This window comes from Schistocerca americana, chromosome 1 (genome assembly GCF_021461395.2).
Source record: "Schistocerca americana isolate TAMUIC-IGC-003095 chromosome 1, iqSchAmer2.1, whole genome shotgun sequence".
Lineage (NCBI taxonomy): Eukaryota > Metazoa > Arthropoda > Insecta > Orthoptera > Acrididae > Schistocerca > Schistocerca americana.
The window spans coordinates 1051952346-1051962318 of record NC_060119.1 but is presented as its reverse complement, the minus strand read 5'-3'; positions in this window follow the sequence as shown (position 1 = coordinate 1051962318).

Here is a 9973-nt window from a genome sequence, read left to right as displayed (position 1 = left end):
CCACGCTTGAACAAACACGTGAAGATTTAACTAATGAGTTACATAAAATCGAATCGAAATGTCAAAAAGTCTGTAATGACGTAAAAACGCAAATTTGTGAGCATTTCCAACCTATTTTTTCGCGTCATGAAAATGCATTACAGAATCACGAAGCAGCCATAAAAGAACTGCTATTGTTCATGAAAATCATGCGACCTTGCAAGCTAAAATTGACTCAGTTGCATCTACCGATTCGGTTACGCAACTTGCAAAAACTCAGGAAAACTTAAAGGACACAGTAGATACGATTTCAACACAAATGGACACTCTGAAACTTGGTTCAGAAGAACACACAGAGGAAATAATTTCACTATCGCATAAAGTAGCCGAACTTTCAGATCAGTTCACTAACTTATCTACAAAGGTAGATGCTGATCTGAATGACACAAGACCTGTAGCCTTCACTGACACTGAAGAGTATGAACAAATTAGAAAATTCAAACAAAATCAAAATCAAATTAATACGCAACACCAAAGAGAAATCCGGGAAGTACAAGATGAGCTGACACAGGTAATACAATAATTACGTATTTCAGAGGACACTCGCCCCCCAATACGGGAAGAAGGACATAGAAATACGGAACAGCCACAAAATAATAACACAGCGCATTTCGGAAATTATGAAAGAAATTGGCATGGTGCACCGAATTTTGAAATGGAACCGCCGAAACGACGTAACAATGACCGATATGCTACTCGCCGACATGATGATTTTGACTATAAGCTGTTCATTACTACACGTAAATTTAAAACATTTAAGAATTCTGGCAACGAAATTCATCCACAAGCGTGGCTTCATCAATTCTCTCTTTGTTTTCCTCCCAACTGGTCATTAGAGCACAGATTATAATGTATGTGTGGCTATTTAGAGAATGAACCAGCTGTAAGAATGCTATCGGTAATTCACGATTGTCACAGTGAAGGAGAATTTTACTATGCCTTCCTCTCAGCATATTGGTTTCAAGCTACACAAGACCGAGTAAAACATAGCCTCATAATGATGAAACATTTCGAACAATCTGAATTTTCCAGTCTTGTGAAATATTTTGAAGACATGTTGCACAAGAATCAGTACCTGTCAAACCCATACAGCCCCTCAGAACTCATCCATATTTGCTTAATCAAATTACCTGAACATTTACGACATATAATTTTGGCAGGACGTTGCAAAGACGACAGTGAAGCTTTCCAGGGACACTTACAAGAATTAGAATTTGACACTGACAATCGCGGAACGCGAAAACAGGAACACAACAATTACAAGTCACATCCGTCGCAATTCCGCGATGAAAGAAATAATAACTGGACACGACAAGGCTATTCTCACAACACAAATCGTGACCAAAACAGACACCACCCTTATGACAACCGTTGGTAGAGTAGTAATAATTACAGGGAAATATCACCTCTCTGCGGTAGTGACTATCACATAGACAATCAGGGAAACAGACAATTTGGGAACCAAAATAATTATTATCAAGGGCGACACAATAACTTTAGACGCAACGGTCCAGTGCGCAGTTACGATTCAGGGAGAAATTCTCCACCACGTGACCGACAAGAAAGAAACTATGGAATCTACCGACATGACGACAGACGATATGATCGTAACGACAGACCTGAATTGCATCAGAACTGGCGGGATTCAAACAGAGCAGGGCCCTCTCGACAAGGTGAATTTGTAGAAGTTAGGTCTCCAAATCCCAATAACGACGCGCCCCAACAAAGACACAATAGGCAATGACTCATACCGCTGGCAGCCACAAAACGTACTTATGAAACTGACGACGCAGCTGCCGCAGCCAGTAATTACGTAAAAATGGAAGACATTAGGGACATCTTACTCCAGGAGCACGACCTACAACATAACAACATTGTATATCCTGTGATTCCCATTACAGTAAATGACGTAAAATTTACGGCAGTACTTGACTCTGGCAGTCCCATTTCAGTAATTAGTGAAACAGCCTTTAGCAAATGCAACAAATCGAACGATTGTCCCACACTTCCGTTACGTAAGATTAAATTACAAGGTGCAATCTTTGGGAAAAGTGTAGATGTACGTCAACAAACCAACTTAAAAATCTTTTGTCAAAGCCACAGCTTCTCTATGAACTTTCTTATTGTTACATTATTGTCGACGGAAATTATATTGGGAGTAGACTTTTTGAATGAATACAAAGCAATCTTAAACTTTCACTATACTGAAATAAGTTTAGAGAAAGAAGGTAAGTCAGTTGGTTTGAAATTTGAAGATTGGCTCTCAAACCATGACGAGGAAATTAATCGGCTTTACTTTCTGCTAGACAGCAGTTCGGAATTTTCGACGAAACTTGAAACTAACAATCACTCTGCAAGTACTGACAGGGATAATATCGACGGCGTATTTGATACTGATGAGCTAACTCAGAATAAAATTCAAACAATTGAGAACTGTAATGACATTGATAGACAGGACCTTTTTGAGATTTTACAAGCACATTCCACAGTTTTTGCTCACAAAACAGGAACAATCAAGGGATTTCAATACCAATTTCGTGTTCGTGAGCATACTAAATTTTGTGTTAGACCATACATAATTCCAGCACATTATAGGGAACGTCTTAGAACAGAAATACAATCTATGCTTGACGAAGGCTTTATTGAGCCTGCAGTAAGTTCATACAACAATCCATTACATGTTGTTGAGAAGAAAAATGGATCGATCAGACTTGTCTTAGATTCGAAACAAATCCATACTATCATCATTCCTGAAACAGAGAGGCCGCATACGATGGAAGAACTTACTCAAAATTTTAATGGAGTAAAAGTGTTGTCTTCTATTGATCTCAGATCCAGCTTTTATCAGATCGAACTTCATCCAGAATGTAGAAAATACACAGCTTTCCTCTGTTTCGGCGTTTGTGATCAGTTTCGGAAACTTCCTTTTGGTTTGAACATTTCTTCGGCAGCATTCATTCGCGGGCTACATTCCATATTACCTGAGTTCTTAAAACGACACATCACCTTATATGTGGACGATATTCTGATAGCAGAAGCCTCATGGGAACAACATAATCGCTTCCTCAACAGCGTGTTACATATTTTTGCAGAATCTGGAATTACAGTTAACTTGGAAAAATCTGAGTTCGGTAGGACAAAGGTGAAGATTTTGGGACATATTATTTCTTCTGAAGGCATTCAGCCGGATCTTGAAAAGTTAGAAGCAATCAGAGCCATTCCGGTTCCATCCACAAAAAAACAAGTCCGCAGTTTTCTAGGTCTCGTAAATTTTTACCGTCGTTTTCTGAATATGCAAATTCTTGTTACACCAAAACTTTGTTCTCCCACTGGAAAAAATACTATTTGGAACTGGGACGAACAAGCACAGTTGGAATTCAATTCTTTGAAAGAGTCGCTACTTAACGCGCCAATACTAGCTCATCCAGATCTGTCACAAGATTTCTGCCTTAGTACGGATTCTTCTAAAGTCGGTCTTGGTGCCCATTTACTTCAAGAAGCCATAGAAAATGACCCTACCGTTCAGAAAACCATTGCTTTTGCTAGCCGAGTGCTAACAAAATCTGAAAAAAATTATTCCGTTACTGAATTAGAAGCTTTAGCTATCGTTTGGACATTTAACAAATTCCGTTTCTTTCTTACTGGTAAGCACGTAAAAGTATACAGTGATCATCGTGCATTACAATTTCTTATGTCTTCAAAATTAAATCATGACAGGTTAAAAGGTTGGGCATTATTTCCGCAAGAATTCCACTTCACAATAGTCTACATTCCCGGCAAGGAAAACATTGTTGCGAACGCATAGTCACGCGCACCGGCTGGACTTGAGAACAGTAATACAGAAGGCAACCTCGAGAAAAATTTCAGTATTCTTTACATTCAGAAAGTCGCCTTTGAAAACTTCATCTCCACATCTTTAAAGGACATTGCTCATGAACAAGATAAAGATCCGATTTGGAAAGACATCAAAAGTAAATGGCATGAAAAGACACACACCCAAATTCGGCATTATTACCTGGTTAGAAACAACATACTCTTCAAACGCTGTACTGTTGATGACAAGCTATGGGTACTTTGCATTCCAGACGATTTTGTTAATAAGCTCATTTGGTACATTCATTTCAGCTACGCACATTTTGATCCACGAAAATGTTATCATATTCTTCGAACGACTTGTTATTTTAACAATATGGAAAAGAGAATTCGAAGAGTCTTGTCTATTTGTAAACTTTGTCAAAAGGCGAAACCATCTACTGTCCACATCGTGCTCCATTGTTTCCTATTATTCCTTCTAAATTAAAAGAATTTGCTGCTGTTGATCTCTTGGGACCGCTTGTCACAACATCTAATGGATTTTCGTACGTTCTAGTCGCTGTTCAACTTACTTCAAAATCTGTTTATTTCACACCGTTACGTAAAGCCACTGGACGGTCTGTATCCAACGCCTTTGTTAAAAATTTCTTATGTGAAGTTGGACACGTTAGTAAAGTCATTTCAGATAACGGACCGCAATTCATATCTGTTGTTTGGTCACGCATGCTTCGGAATCATAAAATCAAACCTGTTTTTATTTCATTGTACTCACTACATTGTAATCCGTCTGAACGGATTATGAAAGAAATCAATAAGCTTTGCAGACTTTATTGTCACAGAAAGCATCAGCATTGGGACAGATATTTACACTTATTTCAAAATGTGCTGAATGAAATGCCTCATGATTCCACTGCCTTACCACCTACTCTTGTACTGAAGAATGAAGAACCACCGAACAGAATCAGAGAGCTTGTACCTTTCCCGAATACATGTAAACTTCGACACAAAGAGATAATTGATTTGGCTCTTAAAAATATAAAACCTGCAGCAGACAAAAGGAGAAAACTACACGGAAAAGCAAATTCAAAGAAATTATATATTGGTCGGAAAGTTCTCATTAAAGCTCATTCATTGCCACATAAGAAGAAACACTTGAGTAACAAATTCTTTCTAGTTTACAATGGAACGTGCAGAATCCGACGTATACCACATGATAATTGCGTTGAAGTTGAAACTCTGCGTACTAGGAACAGTAAAGGTTTACACCACATTTCACATGTAAAACCGTTTATTGAAAGATATTCTGCTTTTTATCTTTGTTTTTGCCATAAAACTTTTCACTTCACATTTCTAGTATGCATTGTCAGACTTAGAAACTGTTACCATGCAACAATGTTTGAAGTTAAATATCCAATCAAGAACCAAGAGAACTTATTTAAACAGAAATTACGAATGCATTGTTATAGTGAACAGACGTCACAGTGTTATTGTGTGTGTAGATTCTTGCTTGTTAGTTGCACGATTACGTAATGACTGTAAGGCTTACATACTTAGAACAATTTCTGGTACTGCTAATGAGATTTTAATGCAACATTTTGGTTTACTTGAAAATACATTCTGGATTTAAAGTACTTTCTGTGAGATACCAGATGACACAGGGGTTAGTTTATGTGACAGCTACACGATTGTATCACGACGCTACTAATGAGTGACAATTTACAATGTTGCTTTTGCGGTGTTTCTGTTTCATATCTGCACAGTTTTTCTGAATTATTCTGGAAAGAAAAACATGTTTTAGTAGTAACTTTTGTGGTATAGCTACAATGAGACAACCTTTTCCGTAGCACAACAATACGTTACAGCACAGTACTTTCTTCATCACGGCAATAAGCATAATAACTAAGTTATCTGTACGCAAAGCATTTCACCTTGGTTTATCATGAGGTAAGTACATTGACTTTTGCGGAACTTAGCTTTCGGAGGACGATAACTACGACACTTCCACGGAGATTATCTTACAACAAGACGCACAGTTTAGCGCTACAGTACACGTATTTTAGTGATTAATTTTGTACTTAAAACATTTATTTTTAAAGATATTTGAAGTACAATGATACAAAGGTTTTCCGCGATACATTTCATTCCATTGCTGTAATCTGTAACATTAATCCTCAGGGGGGTACTCGCTTACTTTATGTACCATGTGTTTGGCAAGCACAAGGAGCCCTAGCTAATATGGTCTTTGCTTATACAACTTTACACTTCGGTACCATATTTCTCTAACACATAAATTACACAGCTATTTGATCATTTAACTGAGAGATAAACATTTTTTTAAATACATCAGTGACACATGTTTACGCAATTACACAGTTGGGTAACTCCACACTTACGAAATAGTATTTTGTCTGTACTTTGTGAACTGTTCATATTTTTTTGGACCCATTGTGATATTATGAGAGCTTTGAATGATATATTTGGTATGGGATCACGATTTTTAAAGTACGTTTGAGGCAGATGACACTTTTGACATGAGCAGAGAATTTTTTTTAGGTTTTGAAATTATTGGAGGAAGCTACGACGATTTTGAGAGTTGACTGAGGTGTTATGATATTATTATTACGATGACTATGTGTATTATGCTGTTGTGGTATGTTTATGATCAATAAGCTGATGCTATATGTGTTATTTGATTATGCTAAGTATCTGTTATGATGAAATATTGAAGAAGTGTCGACGAATAAGGAAGGAATAATGAGTAGTGGTTAGGGACTATGGTTTGTGAAAAAGGATGTTGGAAACCAAGAATCGTACTTTAAGAGTTATGAAATGTGTGTAAATGCGTGAATGTACCACAAGGCCGACGAAAATTTTGTGGACACTGTTATATTTACAAGATTTTGTCTCTACAGATTTGTAACGCAAATATTTCGACCTGTGAAATTTTATTGGTATCCAACTGTCACTGTAGCGGAAACTGACGTTGTAAATATTTCGGTAGGTCACTGTAAGCACCCAGCTCCGCGACAGTCGCCATTAGTGTGTGCCTTTCAGAGGCACAGGTGGAGAAAAAAAAAGAGGCCATTATCCTCGCTATTGACATTTCTTTGCAGAAGGCAACGCAAATACGACACGCCCAAACTTGGAAACATATGATTACACTGTGGAGCTCTTACTTTATGATATTTACTAAAATGCCTAATGAAATGATGAGAAACATTTCACGGCTATTGTCTTGCTAGTTGAGAGAAATGCCATATGGCTTGCTTTATGTATTTATTTACTCATTTTGTTTAATATCTAGCTTCTAGCTGCACTGCAGCATTGGTTAAACAAAAATTTAATAGATGTACTAATATAGTTATTTTATGCCTACAGATCCAGTCAATAAGAAATTTATGATCTACTTCCAAGAAAACGAGGGCACATAAATAGACATTTCGCTTCACAGGAATTGCATAAATAATTTTTTTACGATTTGGTAACTTATCCGCTAGTGTAAGTTCTCATGATGCATCACTCTAGTGTTAAGATGTGACATAGGCATTAAACATGGCCATTTTTACTGCAATATTTTTTCTGCTTGAGCTTTGTCATGTTTAGATATAAGTTATTGCATTTGCTGCTGCTGTTTGCCAGGCATAATGTTACTGAATTTGACTTTGTATTACGCTGTTAAGCCAGTTTTACTACGGATTTATTTTTCTTGTTTGCTGCACAGTGCCTTATATTAGTTGTAATATTGCAATTGCTTTACCAATTTGAATTTTTTGTCATTGATGTTTGTGTTAATTTGTTATGTGCTGCTGCATTGCCTCGTCCCTTGGTACATGTATCTGAGCTCAGTAGATTTAAGTTAGCATAAGAGGGGGTAGACTATATAAGAAACTAACTATGATGAATTGGAAGAAATGCATTGAGAAGCTATAAGAAAATGGTTTGGCCAAAAAAGTAGCGCACAGTGGAGAAAAACTATTTTTGAAAGAGGATGTGAACAGAATACAAAAAGAATGCTTGGACAGGATTTTTTTTTTTTTGGCTGGAGCATATGTTGAAATAAGATGGACGATATATGGAATGAACTTTTGGGTTGGACTGCAGTACCAAATGTTACACTGAAAACGAACCCTGTCCTTTTCATTGTGTTATCCCCCTATGTGTTTGTGTACTCTTGTATATTTGTGTTTTTCCTGTCTTTATGTGTTTAACTAATAAGAGTTATGTTGTAGAATTTTTCTGATAATATGTTCTTTCCTTTGTAAAGATGTTTAGACATTATTTATTCTGTTCTGTTTTAATGCTCATGTGTGAAGTTGATGTTTCGAAAGTTATTCTGATCTTTTATGTATTTACTTATGTCATAATTCCTGTAACACTGATGTATATGTTTATTTCTATTCTTTTGTAAAGCCTGTACTACAAATGTTGTCTGAATTGTTATGTTCTTTAATGATGTATTTTGTACCTTTGTCATTGTATTCTTATGTTATAAAATGGTAATTGACACCAGTTCATCAAATTAAGTAACTTGTAAGTTACATTTCACTGCACACGTTTCTGTTGGTCATAGTATATGGACAATATGTGTGAAGTAGGGACTGTTAGTGTTTGCACGTGTGTTAATAATTCAGCAAGGGACTGGATAACACCATTGCTGGTTCTAAGTGACAATTTCAAAAACTTTGTGAGTGCACAAGTGGTGGTTTATGGACTTGCTATATTGTCCGCAAGACTCTTCGATGGTGATTGTGCACCTGCACAGTTGCAACAGATGGTTGCTGGCCGTCTCTACAAGGACAACAGTGGGTCTGCATCTTTGATGACCCACCATTACCATTATTTCTACCAGGACTGCAGTGGGTCTGCACCTCTGGTGGCCGACCAATATCGTAATCTCTACCAGGACTACAGTGGGTCTACTCTGTGATGACCTACGTACCAATATTCTTCAAAACTTCGACTGACTCTGCGGTGGGTTTGCTCTGTAGTGGCCTGTTACCTGACTGCATGTCAAGAGTCAGCACTGTCTTTTCGTTGGAAGGACAACACTACTTATTCAAGACTGCATGGAAATCCACTACTTCCGTGTGCATTTTCTTCTACTACTCAGACTTTGAGAAAAACACTGCTATTTTACTGTGATGAACGATCAGGACTGTCTTTATGGACTGTGAGAAAATTTTAGCTTTTGACCAACATTGTATCAATAAGTGTGTGCCTTTGATTTCTTTGTTATTGTAATTATGAAATACTTTATCAAATCATTATTGGCCACTGCCCAAAACAATTTGTAAACTTTTTGTGGGGAGCATGGGGGCTATGTAAGTAGGCTGTTTATGTTTTCTTATTGGCAACGTTACGTAGCGCTCTGTATGAAAATCACTGGCTGTGCTGTGTGCAGTCTGTGGCTGGTTTGCATTGTTGTTGTAATATCTGCCATTGTAGTGTTGGACAGCTGGATGTTAACAGCGCGTACCGTTGCGCAGTTGGAGGTGAGCCGCCAGCAGTGGTGGATGTGGGGAGAGAAATGGCGGAGTTTTGAAATTTGTAAGACTGGATGTCATGAACTGCTATATATATTATGACTTTTGAACAATATTAAGATAAATACATTGTTTTTTCTCTATCAAAATCTTTCATTTGCTAATATGCCTATCAGTAGTTAGTGCCTTCAGTAGTTTGAATCTTTTATTTAGCTGGCAGTAGTGGCGCTCGCTGTATTGCAATAGCTTGAGTAACGAAGATTTTTGTGAGGTAAGTGATTTGTGAAAGGTATAGTTTAATGTTAGTCAGGGCCATTTTTTTGTAGGGATTATTGAAAGTCAGATTGCGTTGCGCTAAAAATATTGTGTGTCAGTTTAAGCACAGTCATGTTTAATTGTTCAAAGGGGACGTTTCACTGTAACAAAATTAGTGAAAACGAACTCGTAAATCCATTTTTTCTTTCCCACGAAAAATTTTCTTCACGGCAGTTACTACCTTTCCCATGTCAACAACTCAGTTAACATTTGCTCACTTCATTACTTCTGTCAGTATGTATTTTATTTTCACATATACACCTAAAACGACATTCTGATGAATTAAAAATTCATCGTATTAATAAGTTCAAACAACGGCTTTC